Here is a 20905-nt window from a genome sequence, read left to right on the forward strand (position 1 = left end):
TTCTTTTGCCATGTGGGATGAAGAAGTAAAGCATCCTGTATCACATTTTCTCGTTTGCAATACAGAGTCGCTTACAAGAGTGTAGCACACTGGAACTGAAAGTAGCAGAGGCTGAGGCACTAGTCTCATTCATGACTGTGCCTGGCTGTATAACTAGTACGATACAGCATGTAAAGGTGAAGCAATTTCTTTCATCAAAGATGAACCTAAAACACTGGCCATGATAAGAAAGGACTTAGAGAGTGGTGAGTTTTACAGAGTCAAGAAGCAGCGGTTAAGTCAAATCCTCTGATTAATATATTTTTTTTTTGTGACACAGCACATTTCGTGGTTTGGACTGCCTTCCACTTGTGATCTGCTATAAATCCTCGAAGGCCCTTTGAACTGAAGGTGTACAAAGAGCTCAGATGCTGAAATATCTGACAGAGAACAGCTTTGGTTCTGCTCTGCTCTTGCCTTGCCCCTGTTAGGCTCCAGGTTGGGTTTTGTTTCTTCCTTTTCTTCTAGGGGCTGACCACCCCGTTTGTGCCTCACTTAAAAGATTCTTCTTAAATCTGTAATGCAGTTCTGAACAGTCACAGGACCTTCAGCACCACCAGAAAAATGGAAAATAGGTGGGAAAAACTGCAACATGGGTACAGCTCTAGAAAAAGCCACGGCAGAGCCTTGTCTTGTTGGTTTTTCTAAGCTCTCTTTGTGCTCAGTGACCACAGAAAATGTAATTGCCACTGCACCTCTATTTCTAGATTCTCACTGTAAATGTGGAGTTTGTTCTTTCTTAATTAGGCCATCTAGTCTGTAATTGGGCTAATTGGTAAATCAGATAAAATCTGATAAACCTGGTATCAGTTAAATGCACTCATATCACAAATTGAGGACAGAAACCTGAAATTTTTTTACATTAGAGTTTTGCAGTAAAGTAGAATAAATCCATTACTCCATTCTGGGCTATATTCTGTCTGTGTTTGAGAAGTTTTTATTGAAAAAATAGAGCTGATAATTTCTGTCTGGTTTACACCTGTCTAAATATATTTTCAGGTATGTTCCTGTTAAGCAGAAATCTTGCTAATGAACTCCCAGTTGAGGCTCAGGCATTATGGCAGTGTTCTAGGTAGCAAAGAGCTCGTCTGAATGAAGATAAAGTAATTTCTCGTGGAATTACATTTGCAGATTGCCTCCAGTGAATGCCAGCTGTAAAAAATGGTATCCCCATCACGGTATGAGAAATTGGTTTTAAAACTGCAGAAAATCTTGGGATTTCTGATCAGAGCAGTTTTGCTGCGCTGAAGTTTGAGAAAATCTTTTCAAAAAGTCTGCTAAAAATTACAGAGAATAGTGCTTTTATCATGTGAATGTTTCTTTACATTTTTTTTTATCACTGTCCAAATTTTCATGTGTATATAGCGTTTACTGGACTATGTCCCAATTCCTCTTTGAGAAACACGTTAGTTTGTATTGCACAAAAATGCTCTTTAAAACATGGAGATAATGTTTATTTGCTAAGGCTGCTGGAGAATGTGTTCTGCAATTTCAAATAGTGGAAGTGCTCTTGTAGAAGGTGGAATTCGGTCTGGTGTGTCAGAGAGGCTGCAAGGGGAACAGGCTTGAATATTGATTATTTGATGCTGAATTGCAACCCAGAAATGTTGAAACAGCAGGTATGCAAAACAGTGTTTTCAAAGCTAAGGTTAAGGCCAAAGTGATTGCTCTTCCTGCTCAGGAATGGATTAAATCTGAAATTCCAACATTAACTTCCTTTGCCCTGTGAGACTCATCCTGGAGAATTAATCGGTTGGTGATCTTTTATTTGTTGTCGTGGTGTTTTGTTTGTTTTCCCCAGTTATCCTCTGCGCTTCCCATCTGGGTTTGTAGAGCACACACTATTTGCCATGTTCTGGACCATTTTATTTTCTAAGATTAGTTGTAAATCCGTAAGAATTGTGGAACGTTACTCATTTTAGCGTTAGTTATCTAAGGATATGACATAGGCACATGCTACTTTGGTTTAGACTTCTTATTTTTATTTGAATTTTTGTATTAAAGAACATCACGTACAACTCAAAGTACAGAAAAATGTTTTTTGTGATTAGAAATACCATGTTCGCATTAGAAACTGAATCTGAGAATACTGGCAGTAGTGCCATATAGCGTGCAAAATGTGTGACCTTTCAGGAAAAATCCGTTTGCAGTGTTTGGGACGTACGAGCTGGAGAGTACACAATGGGCTGTAGTCTAGTTTATGGCTGGAATTTAGAGACAAGTACTAATGAAAAAAATTAATTTTAAAATGGTAATAAATAGGCTAATCTAAGCCCATGTGAAGCAGCACCTCATTATTTTTCCCGTGGATGAGCTTAGTCACCTTCCTGGGAAAAGATGCCACTTCTGTTTGATCAGATGCTGCGGGAGGATTCGGTGCAGCAGCAGGTCTGTGCTTCGCTAAACGGGTGGTGCACATTCACGGAGGAGAAGTGAGTATTTAGGATTCAGCACATCCCGTCATCTGACATGTTATTAATATCTTCAAGTAAAAGTCATGCCAGCACAGCAGGCTGTAGTTTCTTCCTCCCGCTGGGAAATAGCAGCCTCCTTGTTTCCCTTGAAAGCCAGCTTACAGTTGGGCTGCATTGTTAGGGGCTGACCAATTGCAGCCAAAGGGATCAAAACAGGAAGCTTGGCTATTAGCCTTCAGATGAAACCTAATGCTTCATTTGCTTCGTTTACTTCATTTCCTCTGCCCCTTCTCTTCTGTTCCAGGTGTCCTAGATGAGCGGTGCCTGCCCGGGCAGCGTGGTGTGCTCACCCTAATGCCTTGATAGGAAGGAAACATCTGCCCGGTCGTGCTGTTCCCCACGTTTTGGTTACATCGGCAAAGCTTAAAGCTAAAGACTTTGAGAGTGAATTTGAACGTGGTCCTTTCAGCCTACAGTGAGGAGCAGTTCTGCAAGGTGTGCAGGACGTACAGCCTGCCCTGTGCCCGGGTAGAACTCGCTTTACATCCACTCATCTCTCTGTGAGCAAGTACAATGAACTAAGGAGGGGTTCGTACGTCAGAGCAATTTTGCTTAATTTACCAAATATTTTATCGTATGAACTGCTTGGCTTCAGCTGCTTGTTCTCCTGTCCCCTTATCTGACAAGTTACTGCAGCCTGAGCTTGGCCAGGTCTGGTGAGCAGTTCGTAAGCGGATGTGTAAGCGGGCAGACGGCTGCGGCCAGTTTGATGCTGGTGGGGGAGCAGCAGGCCAGGGTATTCAGCGAGAGCTGGTGTGAGGTGCGCATGGAGGAGCTGGGGAACGGGACAGGATGATGTGCTAGAGCATATTGCTGAATCTGCCCTTTTTATCCGGTGCAGAGGGAGTGTTTCTATTGGTAGGAATAGCAAATGGGAAGATAGCTATTTTTTTTTTATGAAGCGGCAGGTGCACAAGCGGAGTTCAGAACATTGCTATTTTAAACAAATATTTAAATAAAATCTTCAAAATCGTTCAAATTTCCCTTTCCTTTGGCCTGCTCTATCTAAATTGCTAAGAGAGTCTTACTTTGAGGCTGGGGAATAGAAACAAGATAGAAAGCGCTTTCTTGCTCCCTTCTAGTGAAAATTACTGAAATGTCTTTGATGTTTCTTAGCATAAATGTTCATAAAACTTCAGAGAATAGATCCTTAAAGTCTATTGTTCTGTAACATATTTATTCGTAGCACAAAAGCTGCATTAAAATAACACCAAGGGTTTAAGAAAAGTGTTCAGAGAGAAGGATTAACCTGCTAATCCTCGTCTCTTAGGAAAAATGTTCCGAGTTGGCAGGACACATTTAAAGGAAGTTATGACTGGCGCTCACTTGTCCACACCTTTTTTTTTCTTCCATTTTTTTTCCCCCCAGGAATTCACCAAGCTGGTACGAGCAGGGGAAGGCATTCCAAAGGCGTCGTGGTGGTTCAGAACAGCTGCATCTTTATTCTCGTGGGGACACTGGACAGGAGACCCGCGTACTCTTGCACACGCCATGAACTCATCTGGTAAAGCGTGAGTGGGAATTCTGATATTTTTTCAGACATGTTGCTTTCCTCCTTCTAGTCCTGTCTTGCTTCTCTGCATTTTTTTTTTAAATTTCTGTGATCTTTGTGTATTGCCTAGCTCTGAGGCTCAATATCACACTGTGTTAATGGAAGTGACCGTGATCTGTTTCTCCTCTTCTGAGAGTCAAGTTTTCCCAAATCAAATGAGTTCTGCCATTCAGAGAGGTCTGAAGACTACCTGTGAGCTTGCACCTATAGCTGAGTCAAAAGAGCCTATCTTTTTCTCCTCCCAACTCTTGTTATGTGTATGCAACTTCACAGAGCTCCCTGCGCTTCCGTACTACATCTACAAAATCTTTGTAAGAGGTTGTTGTCATTTAAAGAGGGGCTGCAGCTGGATCTTGAGATGTAGCATTAAGGAAAGGTCTTTGGTATGCACAAACCAATTTCAGGTGACAGTGTCAGTCCCCTTTGGTCATGAACAGTTATATTTTTAATAAAAAAAAAAATAGAAAATGTTCTTATTTCCAAATGAATTAATATTTTCAAATTGCTTTGAGGTCCACAGATTATCATCATGGTTTCTTTCTAGGGGACGTTTATTTTCTTTCTTACTACATTTTCCTGAAATTTAGTTCTGGACTACATTTTCCCCAAAATCTTAGTTTTTCAAAAATAATCTTAAAAATAGCTTTTTCTTAATCTACCAGATGGGGCAATTTCAGATTTCACCAATTTCAGGGTTGCTTTCAGATGGAAAAAACTGAAAATTGCCCGTTTGTTTTCAAGGCTTTGCTTTTCTCTTTAGTTCAGAATGACTTGAAATAATTGCAGGCTGCATACTCAATGTGAGGGAATGGAATTATTTCCTAGAAAAAAAAAAAAAGCCATTTCTCAATATTTGTTTCAAACCTATAAAGATGCAAAGAACACTGCTGCCACTGAGAGCAGCGGACAAGCTTCTTATTAATTACTGCTGGGGAAAGTTGACTTAAACCTTCCTAAATGAATTAAGAAAGGCAAATCTATTGACTGCTCCACAGGTTGCTTGCAGGCCTTCTCTTTTTTTGACAGAAGAAGATTAATACAGAGGCTGCTTCTTCCAGTCTTGTTGATAAATACTCATCGAGACATCCTGCAGAGAGATCAGATCTCGATTGTGGAGACATCGGGCAGCTGTGGACTGTGAGGGTGAACCGTGGGGCTTCAGGCCAGTAGAAGGTAATCAGTTGGAGGAAATTTCTGAAGAACATAAGACAACATGAAGACATTTTATGAAGTTTCTTTCTTAACATCTAAATCTTCAATGTAATCGACATGTTTGCCATAAATTTGAGAAGTGCCTGGTAGAGGAGGCTGTCTTGAAAGATGCAAACCCACGTATTTAAGTAAAGGGGATATAAAACTGAATGCTAATGAAGTAAGCTGCTTCAAGTAGATTTGCACTGCTGTGGACAACAGACAATGGTCGTTAGCTTCTGAAGAGCTAAAATGGGGCTGCTTATTTTTTCATGCCTATGTTTATCAGTCACCTGCTATAAAAAGTGGCTCAGGTTCTTCATTGAAAAACATTTAGCTAATCCTTTAAAGGTAAGTTGTTTGTACTTCCAGATCAATGTGCATGCAAAAGAACCTCATTTCTAACACCAGTATGACTGAGGATTTCAAACTGTGCTTTTCTTCACAGTCACTCTCCTGTGCAGCCTCTTGTTGTCCCAGTTGTTGCTTGAATACCTTTCTGGCATTCTGCTTAGGGTTTTTTTTCCTTGCAGCTGCTTGTGAAGTATTCAGTAAATTGTTAACCAAAGCCCCTTTGGCTCCCAGTGTGTTTTCAAGTGAATTCTAGTAGAAAGCAGTTCCAGGAAGGACGAAGGTACCCTCTCCAGGAAAGATCGTTCCTGCATTTATTTTTGTGTAGAACGATGTTTCCTTCTGCTTGCTTGCGGAATTTCCATGCAAGTAGTCCACTGAACAAGGCTTCTTTCTTCAAAATGCCTTCTTACTGTTTTCTGTGGATTTGTTTAAACTGCTATTTCAATTAGATTTGAGGAATTTAAATGAGATTCCTGAAGTGGAATGCAGAAGGATGGGGAACACACTGCAGATGGGAAGATGGGAAGGAGACAGGAGTTGTCCCTTGCCACTTCAGGTAATCAGTTTAAGACAGACCTTTTCATATCGGAGGTTGCTTCTCTTGTCCCTGCTTTTGAAATAGCAGTGAGGTAGGCCAGTTCTAGATAAAAAGAATGAATTCCTCTTTTAGCCACGTGGAGTCTTGCGAAACTGGCAATATCCAATGTATATGAAAGGTGTCCCTAAATTTATGTGGATTTTTGATCTCTTGTTACCACCGATTTCAGGAAGTGTTAAAGCAAAACCAAACCTGTTCATTCATCACTGTTTGATTAAAAAGTTGGTCAGGCCTACACCAGTATGCAGTGTAGCAGCAGGGAAGGAAAACACAGCAGCCAGGTACTGTATACTAGCCGGCTGTGACTTCTAAACAAAAGAAGTGAATGGTGGAGTGACAACTACATACCAGATACGAGGAAATAAAATTAATTTCCTTTGACCAGAAAAAAGATGTGTAACTGCTGGCTAGTGTTAGGGAATAGTTATTCTGTCGCAAGTTCTGCTTCCCAGTCAGTTGATTTAACATACTAATGTGGAAATTATATCCTAGTAGGGTAAATCACATTATCTGAAGTTCCAAGATTGTGGCATTGCACATGTGCATATAAATGTTAAAGTAAATCTATCACTAAGATCCGTTTTATTCTCTTTTAATGTGTTCCATATTTGTTTGCATTCTTTTTCAGTAGTGACTGGTTTATTAAGGTTACAGAAATCAAATATATGCGAGATTCTCGTGTAGTGACAGTTTATGAAGCTGTCTTCTATGTTTTACTCTGAAAAATATTATAAATTGAGAAGCTCTAGCTTTGATTTTGTCTCAGGAGACTGGCACACGTGTTGAGTAGACTGCCTCTGTGGAAGCGCTAGGTGAGGAGGTTAAGTACATTTTCTTTGTGCAGTACCCATTAAACTTCAATCAGAGTTACAGAAAGAAATTTCCTTTAGGCTCATATGGAAACAGGTATTGGTTTGACTTTAATAAAAGTCATAACTGATCTCTGTGAGGTCTCCTGTGAAATGATCTCAGCAAAATTCAGGCAAGTCTTCTGAGGGCAAAAGACTCCCTGTTAAACATCACATTATCCCGTAATTCCATTACAGAGCAGGCATTCTGTTCCTTGAAAGGTCTTAAAATTGTGATACTTGTTACTGAAGGAAGCGTAGCTATTGGATCTGAAAGCCACAGGCCTATTTACAGGAACGTCCTTGTTTACAAATAAAAGCTAAAAAGTTAGGAAGTGATTTAAACAACGCATAGGTTGTCACGCTGCGGTTGGTATTTCCATGCTTAGCTGTGTTCAGTGCCGAGGCTGCTCGGACCCGAGGCAGCACCCTACGTGTATTTTAATGAGCGCCGACAAGGAAGAAATGTTCTTTCATTTCTGAAGTGGACTTCAGATGGAATTCAGGGAAAGAGTAACAGGTGGTGGGGGAACAACACCAAAAGAAAAAAAAAAACACACAGATGTAGAGTGCTGAAAGACATTAAAGTCATTGTTGTCTTGTATTCACTTGGAAAGGTTAATAAATAGGTCTGCAGGTCACGCGGGCTCTCGCCTTGCCCTACTTTTGTTATTTTAAGGATTCTGATCACCACCAATTTGTGACTGCAGGCAGAGCTGTGGAAGTACAAAGCATGAGGGAAGCGCATAGTTTGTGCGGAAAATGGCAGAATTTTAAAAAGTAAATGCTTGTTGCTTCTCTGGACATAGGGAAGTGGGAAATTAGGGAACCTCTCCCCAGCTGTTTTATCCCGTTACATCAGAGAGATTGAGGGATTCAGGGGATCAGAGGGATTCAGTTCTGTTTGCTGTGCATTATACAATGCATGAAAACCAAAGAAACAAACACACAGAATTATTTTCAACATAGAGCACCTCTCCTTGCAGCGCGTTACGCAAATCTTCATTCGCATTGCGTTGTGCTGCAGCCGGGAGCAGCCCCTGGCACGCTGTCCTCAGGCGGTCCCCGCGCAGCCCCTGAGCTGCAGCAGTGCCGCAGCCAGCTAGCCCTTGGGGTGCAGGTGAGGACGTTGTTCAGTAGCCTTTTCCACTGCCTCGGTCTGTCCTACCTAACATTGCTTAGGAACGATTTTTAAAAACTGAATTAATCTAGATTTTAAAATTCAAGTCTGAAAATTATTCCGGTTTTCACTGACTTCTCTGTCGTTCCTGTGAGAGGACATGAAAATTGTACGGAGCTGTGTGTTCTGTCGTCTATCCATCTCTGGCAAGTCTGTTTTCTCTGAAGCCCGGACGCTTGGCCTGCTCAGCGCCGCGGTTGTTTTACTTGGCAGCCTGCTGCATGCACCGGGTGCGTTGGTGGATCGGCCTCTCCTGCGCATACAGGTGGGCCAGTAGATGTGCGGCCAGGCCCTGGCCTCTCAACTGAGGTGTTGGGTGTGCTGGAAGAAGAGAACATGAAGGAAATTCCAAAGAAACATTGTTTTGGCAAGGTGAGATCGTCTGGGTGCCGGGAGGAGCCAGAACCTAAGGAACAAACCTGGCTTGGTCTTTTCCTCCTGCCTCCTTGTTGGGTCATTTGGGGATGCTGCGTGGCTGCCGTGTGGACTTGGGCATTTGCTGTTCCTGGACTTGTGTTATGCCTTAACAATACAGATGAAGTATCCACTAAATGAAACAAAATAATTAATTACTGAACACAGTGACACCATTTAGCCCTAAATTTTCCCAACTAGAAGGATTAACTAAGTATGTAATGCATCGCTGAATGATTTAACAGAGCATCATAACTCTTTTCTTTTCACCATAAATTGTAACCTGGAATTGTTTTTGTAATGCTAATTGCCTTATCTTCATAAATTCTACAGTCTTACATAATTTAACTAGTATTGTAGGAGGATTTCCCAAGAATAAAAAAAAAATAAAAAGCAGGTGCCGTCAATGGTAATTTAAATAAGAAAAGACACGTTAAGTGGTTCTTCTTTCACTAGTAATAGAAATTAATTAGCTTTGAGCTGCTTTGGAGGTTTTACATTTTTTGCTGTAGCCTGTTATGTTTTATAATTGTATGGAAAGTAGTTTTGATTTGATCACATTATCTGGTGTGAGGGTTCTGCTGGAAGGCAGAGGTACATAAATCAAATGTCAGCCTGCCTGCTGCGGAGGCTGCGGAGGATCAAGAGTGTAAATTCAGATCTTCCGAGTAAGTCTTTGAAGTGCTGGAGACGGTTGTGCCACCAGCCTGAAGTGTGCTGCTGAGCATTCCTTACAGAGCTAGGAGCTGGCGAGTGCTTTAAACTGAAGCATGGCTGCGTTGGGCTGGCTCTACCCTGGTGGAAACTGGTGCAGAATAGGATCAAGTTACTGGATTAAATCGGTGCCAAATCAGAGAGCAGCCCCACGTATGAAATGCAGCCGCTGTGTCTATGTGCGCCAGGCGTGCCACTTGAACATGGGGGTTTTGTCCAAGTTTGTGCTCTTGGTGTGCAGTAGAACCGATGGAGCCCAGTAGGTGCGGGTTTGTACCCAGTAAGCGCTGAGGTTCCCACCGCTGCTCTCCTCCGATTTTGTATCCTGCTGTCTGGCACCGGTCGAGGTGCATCTTGGGGTTTCCTGCAAAGAAATTCGGTTCGGGCACCCGGAGCCTGCCGTGCAGCAGGAACCCCAGCGCAGCGCCTCGGGTCGGTGAGTGAGCCGAGCGCCCGAGCCGTGCAGTGCGTGCGGGCGCAGCGACCCCGTGGGTGGCGAGAGCAGCGCTGGTGGCAGCGAGGCACAGAGCATTGCTCGTGGTACGCTGCCTGTTGGCTCGTGTTTTAAAGGGAGCGTGATTCTATGAGTGCTTCCACTGATGCTGCTTATTCCAGAAAAATGACTCGTTTTCCAGAGGGTCGCATTGTTGCTAATATGGGTGCTTGACATTGCAGCCAGACCAATGGGATGTGGCCATTAGGAAATGCAAACTGGTCCTGTTCCTATCCGTCGGGCCGGCCTTACTTCTTGTGTGTGAATTACAAGTCCTAATTAACCCTTTTATGTGAATTATTCTTGGAGCTTGGATAGACTTTCTAATAGTCATTTAGTTTCTCTTACTGCTAGGTAATTTTATACAGAGATAATTGTCAGATCCTGGTCGTGTTATTGATGGTTGAGGACGGATGCATTTCTTTACATCTGAATGTATAAATTAGAGGGAAAAAAAAGTGCCTTTTTTAGTTAAAATGCAGGTTGCAAAAGCTGTTACTTTCCTGAGGACACAAATTTTATCTTTAATGTCAAGAGTGAAAGATCCAAGTGCTCCAAGGTGTGCCAAGACGAAAGCAGCGTGAATCAGGGTCATACTTGTTACATTTATGGAAAGCAGGGCTGAATATCCTAACAGGCAGGTGGAGAGTGGCATCCTGTTGTCAGGTTTGGGGAGATGGAGGAAGGCTCTCAGCTCTCTGTGTCTCAGTGAGATGGGATGGCTCACAAGTGTCTTGTGAGGCTTGGTGCCAGGGCAGAGCTGAGGCAAGCACAAGAAGCAGAACCTGTGGATGGATTCCCTGGTGCCTGTTGGTGTGCGGCGTGGTGAACGTGCAGTCCTGCTAAGCTGCTCCTGAATGCTGGAAGTGGCTTCTTGTGAAGTCACCGTGCAGACACGCTGCTGGAAGCCAGTCTCTACTCCACCTAAATTCCTTCAAAAATAAAGGTGTCAGGGAAGTTAACAAAATGTCCGTGGAAAGCGTTTTCAGAAGTTATTTTATTCCTCCTGCACCGCGATGAAGCAGGTGCTGGTGTTGGCATTTGTTCAGCTTTAATTCTGACTGTCAGGGATGGCTTCCCTGCTGAACATCAGGTCACGCATGTCAAAAGGAGCTTGTCAACTCAGAGGTAAAACTGGGGGGACATCTTTCTGCTAGAGATAGCCAGTACCAAATAAAGCCCACGGAACAGAACTTAAGCAGGATTTAGATGCTCCCCTTTTTATGGTGCACAGAAGAACAGATACTCGCGTTATTCTGAACGCGCATCCATCCAGGGTTACTGTTAGAAATGTGGGAGCATGTATGGTTTCTCGTCTGTGATTCAGCTGATTAATTCAGCTAGTTAATTCATTTTTTTAGCTTGAGTTGAATGATTCTGAGAGGTCTTTACAAGCAATTTTGCAAGCTATTTTCAGTTGACTTGGATTTTTTTTCCCCTTCGCTGTAAAAGTGTTCTGAATATTTTTGTCCTGATGCTGGTGAGTCAAGAGCTAAGAACTTCTGTGCTTTATTTGGTCTTTTTTAAGTATTTAAAAAAACTATTCTAAGAGAAGACGGCAAAGAGAAAACCTTGCTGTTGTCTACAACTGCCTGACCAGAGGATCCAAAGAAAGCAGAGCCAGACTCTTCTCAGAGGTGCACAGCAATAGGACAAGAGGCAGCAAATGCAAGTTGGAACAGGGAACATTTCACTTAGATGCAGTAAATTTTATTTTTTTTTACTCTGTGAGTAAATCTCTGTCCTTGGAGAGGTGTTCAGGAGACTCAGCTGGCTGGATCCCTGAGCAGCCTGATGCGATTCGACTTCCTTGGAGCAGGTAGGACTTGGTGACCTCCAGAGGTCCCTTCCCTTCCGACCTAACTTAATTTACAGTTGTGTGATTCCATGAAAGCACAGAGCTGTGCTCTGGTATGTGATACGCACGGATCCAAGTGGATCCTGACTTGGAGTGTTAAGTTCCTTATTGTTTGTTGTCCAAAAGAAGATTTTGAGAGAGCTATGAACTACAAGAATCAGCATGATCAATTAAAGAGCGTAAGATGTGTGGAGATTGTAAGTCAGATGGATGAGTGGAAGCCCCTGCAGGCCTGAGGAGGTATCCAGGAGGCAGGCATGCAAAGCCTGGAGAAGCAGCTCCCCTGCTTCCCTCCACAGACTGCCACGGAGGAACAGAAGCTGATGTTGGACCTGGCGTGGTGCTGGACACAGAACAGGAGAGCTTCAGGAGGTACCATTCCTGATCCACTTTGAATTCAGTGCTGTCTGCATCCTCCGTACACCGGTCGTATTCTTGCAGCTCAGAGCTCAAGCACTAGTAATAGAAAACCTCATTTTGTTTCCGCTGAAAATGCAGGCAGCTTCTGAAAGTGAACCACATAATGCCAGCTGAATTAAAAGAAGGAAAGCACTTAGAATAATTCAGCAAACAATAAGTGGGCAGCAATCTAGAAAAAATTAATTATTTTTTTATGTTCAACATATTTGTGATGATATTTAATTACTGTTAGGAGAGCTTGGAAAATCTGAAGACAAGTACACTGCAGTTCAGCTCAAGTGAACACTTTTGTTTGTGGTCAAAAGGGGTTGACGCGCTTTTCTCTTGACTGTGCTGGGAGAAGGAAGGTGATAGAAACAAGGGGGACGCCATTCTCCATGGCAGCAGAGACTTAATTTCCTCACAGCCTGAGTTGTAGGCTCCTTAATTTTGTTGTCAGAAGAAATTTGGTTTCAGTTGACTTAGGCCATGAGTATGGAGAAGTTCTGAATCGAGTGAGGCGAGGGAAGTGTGGCATCCTAGCGTAGGCGGCCAGTCTCGAGAGCTTGCTGTGGGTCCAACACAATTCATAAGGGGTGAATTCATACAGCCGGGGTGAGTCAAAAATCAAATCTGGCACTAAGTATCAAGGTCCTTTGGTCTTTTTTTGGTAACTTATTTACATATTAGCATTCACTCCTGCAACTAGATTAAATGCAGTTGGGAACCAAAATGGCTTTTGGGCTCTGGTTCGCCCGGCATAGAACCTAAATACAATCCCTGGGACACAGAGCTTGCTCTTTTTTTTAGGTTAAGCTGAAGAAGAGACAAAGGAAAATATTTGTTGGTTGACCTCTGGCCCCAGTACAAAATATAGAGAGAATAGTGATGAATCTCCAAAGCCTGCTGGCACAGCGAAGTGCTTGGTATTCCATGAAAAAACCATCATGTATTCCCTAAATAGTTCATTTTGTTTTCTAAAGTTCTGAAAAACTCGCTTTATTGAAATGCATGTTGTTGCATCGATTTTTCTAAAATACACCTTGTTATCTTTTCTTTGGTAATTGGTGACTGGTAATGACTTTGGCAATTTAACATGTTCTTGCAGACACTTTTCCCATTCCCCCAGATAACTGAAGTCAAGAGAGAGGGCCTGTCTGTCAATCTCTGATGCCTGTCAACCCGCTTGATTGACGGGTTTTGGTCCCACAATAGAGACCATTTCTGCAGCCCCCGTTCTGTTATTTTCTTCTTTCTTAATACTTGTGGGGGATGGTGTTTGCTTTATAATCTGTGTTTAAAATCCAACTTGGAATGAGGCCAGTTTCTGAGAAATTATCACAAAGTCTTGTTAGCTTTGCATCAAGAAAATTCTCTGGAGACTTCCTTAAGCTGTGATTCCACCTTCAGAAATTACCTTTGCTCAAAACCTAAGCTTCATTCTTCAGCCAGAATCCCCTTCAAAATCCAACAAAGAGGCTGCGAGGTTTGCCCTGTCTGTTCTGATATAAGAAAAGTCATTTGTTCACGCTTTATTTTATTTGGGAAGTTCTTCCTCCTGGGATAACTGGCATTGAAAATTTTGCATGTAATGAATGTAGGCAAAAGCTGGGAGGCTGGGAGCAGGGAAGGGGATGTTGGCATGAGGAGGGAAAATGTGATAAAACAGAAAACAAGACAAATTTCTATAGGAAATGTAGTTTAATATTTACTGTCTAATGAAGAAAGTAATCCATGATTGCTCATCCCCAAAATTACATGTTCTTACAGTCATCCTAATCAACTTTGCATTAATTCACTTAATGGTGAATTAAGTCTGTGCACTAGTATTGTATCTGATAGGAATTGTACTTAAAATTTATTACTATTTTTACTCTCATTATAATGAGGGTAAAAAGAACTTCATATTTGACTCAAAAGGTAACTCTTATTTTAAAATTATTATTATTTTAATTAATTTAGTTTAATTTTAATTATTTTTATTTATTACTATTTTAAGAACAAGAAACAATTCATTGTCAGGTGCTAGTACCGTGATCTCTGGGAGCGATGGGAAGTGCTGCGTCAGGGAGCTGGCTGTAGACTCAGCGATGTTGATGTCACTGCTCGTGTGACTTGGCCAGGAAGAGGAAGAAAAGGAAGGGTGAAGAACTGCCCTGCTGGAGATGGAAACGCCTCCAAGGGAGGAAGAAAAGACAGAGCAAGGAAGTTTGCAGTGGAATTAAAGCTGGTAGTGTGACTCAGGTACCTTTGGTGAACAAAATGCACTTACAAATAATCCCGTAAAGCCAGGGTAATTCTGATTGCTCCCAACATCAAGACCTGTAAGAAGCAGCAGCTGCATTTCCCTGGTCCTGGTGCGGGTGCAGCTGGTGCTGAGCGGTGTGCCAGGGCTAGCTGGGGAAGTGTTCATTTAGTTCACGTTCACAGTGCAGAGCTTGAGGATTCTCTTACCACATTCTCTGTTACAGGCAAATACAAGAGGTGGACACTGGGGTCAGATGCTTTTGGTTGCTTTAGGATGTTCAGTTGGTTGGGTGATCCTTTTTGTCCCAGCTGTTTGATGAAACGTAGGCCAAAAAAAACCCTAGCCCACCACCAAACCCCAAAGGATATCTTTAATAAAAGTGAAATACTTCTCCTCTGGTAGCTCCTTGGGCTTCTCCTGAGGTCCTCATTGCATGAATGGCTGTGTGATACGTTCTGTGCATCGAGAAGAGGAAAAATAGCCCAGTGTGATACAGAGTGTTTGAGTGATGTGCCCTGTGCATCTTGGGCCTGTTTAGTTGGTAGTGTTTGGTTGATGTTAATCTATTTTTCCAAAGAGTTACAAAGACTTATTCAGGATACAAATGAGCTCTTTCCCCACAGTGCTTTCTGCATTAAGTGGCCATGAGCATCTGCATCAGGGAATACAGACCTCTTGTAGGAATGACAGGTCCTGGGGAACCAAGAGCAGGCAGATCCCCGCTGTCATCTCCTTCTCAGAGGAGTTCTTTCTGTCTCCCAAGCTGTTCTGAATGTACACTTCATGGAAAGCTGTAATTTTCTAAGCTTCAGAATAGGGGGCAGTAAGGTCACAGCATTCCTTGAACACTTTTTGTTCTATTACTGCTGGAATATATGGTGTTAACGTGGTTTGGAATGACTCCATCGTTGCTTTTGAATCAGGCCATACCTCTCATAGCATGGTAAGCTGACTCTTGCTAGAACCCCTTCTGTGAGTGACTTCGTGGTGGACAAGCTGTTGAAATTGCTCACACATTAAATAAGGCTGTCCTGAAATGTGGGTGGTACTTCTACAATGTCTCCTAAACTGTGGTATACGGTTAAAATAGATCCTACTGTACAGAGAATGGCAAAAACCAAGTTTCTGCTTCCCCCCCTGAACACAGAAGAAGCTAATGGCTGGATGCAGAAACCCAGCACGTGCCTTCCTTGCACCCACAGGAGCCTGGAGGAGAGGTCTCGTTCGTGCCATCGGTGGCTGCAGCCTTGGTACCAGCCTCATGTGCCAGGTCCATGGAGATCGCTGTCTTTGTCCAAGAAAAAGTCACTGGTGCTACCAACATCCCAGAAACCTGTCTGCTGCAGGTGTTTTCTTCATCTGTAGGGATATCTTTTGTCTAATGCCCTGCTGAATTTTATGTGCAATTTTGTCATTCCTCCCACCCCCCAACCTTTTTAAAAAATTGCCCTAAAGCTATAATTTGCTTTCCAGATTTATCATGTTCATGTATTCACAGAACCAGTAAGTGGGAACTCTTGTTTTACTCTCCGTGCGGTTGGTTGTTTTGTATAACTGCATGAAAGCCTTTCCCTTCTGAACTAAGGAGATAGGGTTTAAAATTATTCCTCATGCTTAATTCCTGCTGGCTTGGAACCATCTTTCTGACCTCTTTTGGAGTTCTTTCTCTTCTTGCTGTTTTCTTTGTGGGATAAAGCAAACAAAAATGAAATCAGTATCTGGGCAAAGCCATACTATTGATTTAAACAGTGCCATTAATATTATCACTGTTGTTTTCTGTCTCATTTTGTATGCATCCCAGCAATTGCTCTGCTTTTCTGATAGCGCTGCACTTCAGCAGAAGACTTTGTAGAGTTTTCCCACAGTGATGTGCAGAGCTGTTGCACTAAAGTTAGAAGGGAAGCTATGAAAAGGTGAGTGTGGCATGTTAAAAAGACAGAAACCGGTGGTAAGATACACAAGAAAGGGATCTAATTACAGGCTTTTGTCAAAAGAGTTCATAAAGCCAGCGCAGGTCCAGCCAGGCTGAGAGAAAGAAGGATGAAAAATAGCCGGTACGTAAAGGTACTCGTAGGAGCAGGGATGTGTCTGTATTCTGAATGGGATTAGAAGTGATCAGAGCTTCAGCAGCAAGCTTTGCAACGTGCTCCTTCGTCTGACGCTGGCATCTCCAGCCGTGTGCAGCATTACCACCGTCAGCGTGCTGTGGGAGGACGTAGCACATCTGGGGGGTACAGCTGGCTCCTCACTGATCCGCCGGGGGTTCCTGCAGGTAACCAGAAGCCTGCCTCAAATCCCACAAATTGGCAGAGCCCTCATTTCGGAGATAACGTGAGATTTAAACAGCTTTGTAGATCACGGCAGGTGAAGTTAAACCAAATCAATTTGTTTTCTAAAATATAGCCTTGGCTGAACAACTGTGACAGTCCCTAGCAAACCGAATTTGAAATGAACCCACCCTGTGTATAAATAAAACGTCCCGGTGCTCCTGTTGGTTTCTCTGGTGCTGTCTTTCTGCACTCGGGCTAGATGCTCTGCAGCCTGGTTTGTTCCTTGCAGAAGGCGTCTTTAACCTTCTGATTGGCACTGTGTGGTACGGTGACGGAAGCCCTGATTTTGCACACAATGAATATATTGATAGATTTATCTCATTTATTGTACTTATCTGTCATGGCTAAGGACACTAATGAGTTGTTTTCAGGGACTAATGAGAACTGTAATGGCTAATGGATGTTTACAGCATCGCTGCATTTCGCCATGTGATAATGTGAACACCAACTTCAGTCCCTTCAAATCTTTAATTGGCACCATCAGTGTCTTTAATTACATTTCATCAGACAATAAAAATCTCAGAGAAATCGATGGGGAGAGGCTGATGATCCTGCTGGAGTGACCAGTTGCTCTAAGGGACACTTCCTTTGGATGCTGCAATCTTAAGTAATAGATTGCTGTAAGAATTCTCCAAGAACTGATTTTAAAACAGACCCAATTCAAACTCAGACTTTTTCCTATCTGCTCCGCGTTTTCCATTACCTGAACTGTGCTTTTACCTCACGTAAAGTTTTCATATCTATGGCAAAAAAGATTGTCTTAGCATTTTTGCTGATCAGACTCGGGGGGGACACTTGCCATTTGGAAACCATTTCAATGTGTGACCGGCCCTCAAAAGTAAGTTACAGTGGGGGAGATGTATCAGAGTGATCCAGGCAGTAAGCAGGAACATCTGTTTAATGGGTTTATTTTAAATTATTTTTCTAAAGAAAAAATATCAATAGATATTTTTAATAGATATTTCAGCGGGAGGATGAGGATGGATGCCCCTGCTGGGCTGGCTTCAGGTCGACAGCCAAGCCAGAAGGACAGTTCTTCCACCAGAGCCGCCTGGCATTATTTCAGGGCTTCCATACCAAAAGCAAACGTGGAGGTGGCCGTACAGCCGCTGCGTAACTTCAGAACGTGAGCCTGGTGCTTGGGGCTTTTGTAGCAGAGCACAAGGCCAAGTCTAAGTGTACATTTCCTGCTGATTTTAATTTCAATGAAAATACTAATTAATTAAGATGAAGCATTTGATTTAACTCCACTAAATGTCTAGATTTAATCTGGAGACAATGTTTATTCCTTCAGTTCCTAGTATACTGGCATATATATTTTTACTTTGAAAAACTCTAGGTGATAAATGTAAGAATTATGTAGATCACGCTCAATTCGAGCGGTATATCACTTTCCGTGGAACCAGCTGGGATTATTTCCTAACAGTTTGTTATTATTCTTTTAGGGATTTCACTAAATTTGTTTCAAAGGTTTTCTGAATTATAATGCTCAGAATAATCTGTGCAGCAGATGAAATCCACGTGGATTTTGTAGTTGCCCAAGCATTCTCCTTTTGCTGACTATGAGGAGTAGTTTATGGTTAAATTAACAAGAATTTATTCCTGTTCTGAAGTCAGAACAACCACTTTTATAGCAAAATAGTTGAATTTATGCTCAGTTACCTACAAACACATTACTTTTGCTTGCGGCCTTAAATTACATTGGCTGATACCGCAGGAATTTCGGGGTGTGCTGGAGGCAGACCACATGAGGTGCTCGAACCACAGCAGCACTTAGGAGGGTGGGGGGCTGGAGGCTGAGCTTTGACAGAATCCCTCTTCGTCACAGCAAGGAAGGATGAGGCTGGTGGTCTCTCTGTCTTGCCCTAACGAGTCTGGGTCTGAGGCTGAGGATAAATGTGTGAGCAGAAGGGGCTGATGCTGTCCAGGGAGGTGCGGGCAGCTCAGGGGGGGCGGCAGGGACACCGGCGGGTAGCCCCAGAACAGGAGAAGGGCTCATGAGCTGCAGAAGCAAAGGCAAGGTGAACTTTGTGTTTACACACCAGCAACCCACTCCTAAGAGGTGTGGAACGCCGGCCGTGAAGGTGCTCTTACCCCTTGGTAAGCTAATGCAGTGTTTATTTTGAGCTTTTAAAGAAAGAACAGGCTCTCTGCAGCACCGGGCAGCAGCACACACCACCTGCGCCCTGTCAAGTGGCCGATGCAGCCACTGGGATGGGATTGCTGTTCCTGGTTGTCGTTCTCCCATCGTTGTTTCTGGCGGAGAGCTGTTTTCAGGGCTGCGCTGTCCCCTGTTACAAACTCTCACAACGTTGCCTGACTTCACGTGACTTGTTAAACACTCAGTTATGTCTCCATACTCTTTGTTTATCACTGTTCTCAGAGAAAAAAGAGGTAAAAGCAAAAAAGCATGGGCATTTTGCTAGAGATCTGTGCCTTTTCCATCACTTTCTCCATAGTCATAGTGTCTGCTGGCGAGTCAGGGGCTGTGTGTTTGTTCCTTTACACGTGCCTTTGAAAGATAGTTGCAAGCAGCAATGCTTGTCCCAGATAAATCGCAGAAATCATGCTTCTTGCTCTGGCTAGGATGTTCAAACAAAAAGGGAATACCAGTGATTGCTTTCTGCTGCTTTCCTGCTAGGGAGCCATCTGCTTTTTGAATCCCAGTGTCGGTGCACTGCTCGGTCACTCCGCTGTTTGTTCATCCTGTGCTGTCTCCAAGTTCTCCCTTTATTTCTTCAGAAAAGCACTCTTTTCTCTTTCTTTTCTCTTGCTTGCAGACCAGGGAGCAGTTCTGGGGGCAGTTACCTGCATGAAACAAGCAAAGTGATCCTCCGGCTCTGCCTGACGGGCCCCAGCCCCGTGCTGGCAGCTTTTGTGGCCCGGCGGTGGCTCTGCCCAGCCCTTTCGCCTGATGCACGTGGCGCCGCTGGCATCGCAGCGCTGACCGGGAGCCCGAGCTGAGCCGTCGGAGCTGTGCCAGGTAGCGAGGGCAGCGAGTGAGCAGCAGCAGCTTTGGGCTGTGCTTAGCAGCCTGCAGTACCTCGTGTAACGCTGCTTCCCGTATTCTTCTTGCTCCCATGTTTTGGAGTGTGCAGATGTTTCCTGGTTAGTTATTATTTAAGTGAGCAGCTTCTCGCTAACATGTTAATTAAAACTTGCTGTCCGGAATCTCTTGGTACAATTTGCAGTGTAATCTGTAGCCTCTAGTGCATCATTGTATCTCTATTAAAAGGAATTCTGTGTAATGATGCTGGGATTTAATTAGTTTCTTTGCTGGTGTTGTAAAACATAGTGATAAATGAGCTAACAGGTCCATGGATCATTATTCTACTAGAGATGAGCTTATTAGCTGATTATGAATCATTAACAAAGTCTACATGGGATTTGCTTATCTAATTCAACACAATTTTGAACATTCAATACTCTACATTCATTTCTTTCAACGAGCAACATTGTATTTAGATGGTAATCTTGGCATCCTTTATTCTGGACCTTTTTTTTTCAGTATCGAATTCTAATTATATTGCAAGTGCTGCGAGCAGACCTTGCGTCCACCTGTGATGGATGCACAACTGCGTCGCAAGGCTTCCCACAACTGCATGCTTCCATTCGGCTTTGAGCATGTTTGTTAATCAGCTGCTAGTGCAGGAAAGAAAGAAATGAAGACTCCTCTCGGCTTACATTTATTATAAGACACTGACTGGAGAAAAATGCAATACGCTGTTCCCTGCTAGAAGCGATTCTGTACGAGGGGGCACGGGCACACCACGAGGGGTTTTGCATTCTGTGTGTGCCCGTTGTAGCACCAGTGCAGTTGTCAGAAATCGTACATGTTTGGAACACAGAAGTAATACACTTCGTGGGGAGTGCCTGCTGGAGAGATTGTGTGAGGACAAAATATTCATGGATTTGTTGCTGTGAGTTTATCTTCAAATAAATAGAAGTTCAGTTCCACTTCTCGTTGAATGTAATTTACAAGTGTTTAAAGTATTTTAGTCTTGACCTCCCTGGTTTATTTTTAGCCAACCCAGACCTAGGTAGACTTCAGACTATTTTTTGCTGTGTTATAAGGTTAATTTAGGGTTTTTATAATTCAAGAACAAACATTTTCTGTCCTGAATTTTGTTAGCTTTTTGTTTTTAGATGTATTTGCGAAGTCTGTCTGGAATTTTTTGGCAGAGAAAACGGGCTATAATATGTTGTTGCATTG

The 20905-nt window shown here is 43.0% G+C and overlaps 1 long non-coding RNA gene across 1 annotated transcript in view; it reads left to right on the forward strand.

Annotated features, from left to right (window-relative positions):
- Window positions 1–19197, forward strand: part of LOC106037989 (uncharacterized) — a 118793-nt gene extending 99596 nt beyond the window's left edge. The window contains exons 6-12 of the long non-coding RNA XR_010826521.1: window positions 320–477; window positions 1039–1217; window positions 2758–2948; window positions 3882–4024; window positions 5061–5607; window positions 14114–14358; window positions 15565–19197. This is a non-coding gene — a long non-coding RNA (uncharacterized lncRNA). The remainder of the gene's footprint in view (window positions 1–319; window positions 478–1038; window positions 1218–2757; window positions 2949–3881; window positions 4025–5060; window positions 5608–14113; window positions 14359–15564) is intronic.
- The last annotated feature ends 1708 nt before the right edge of the window (window positions 19198–20905 follow it).

Source organism: Anser cygnoides, chromosome 24 (genome assembly GCF_040182565.1).
Source record: "Anser cygnoides isolate HZ-2024a breed goose chromosome 24, Taihu_goose_T2T_genome, whole genome shotgun sequence".
In the NCBI taxonomy this organism is placed as follows: domain Eukaryota; kingdom Metazoa; phylum Chordata; class Aves; order Anseriformes; family Anatidae; genus Anser; species Anser cygnoides.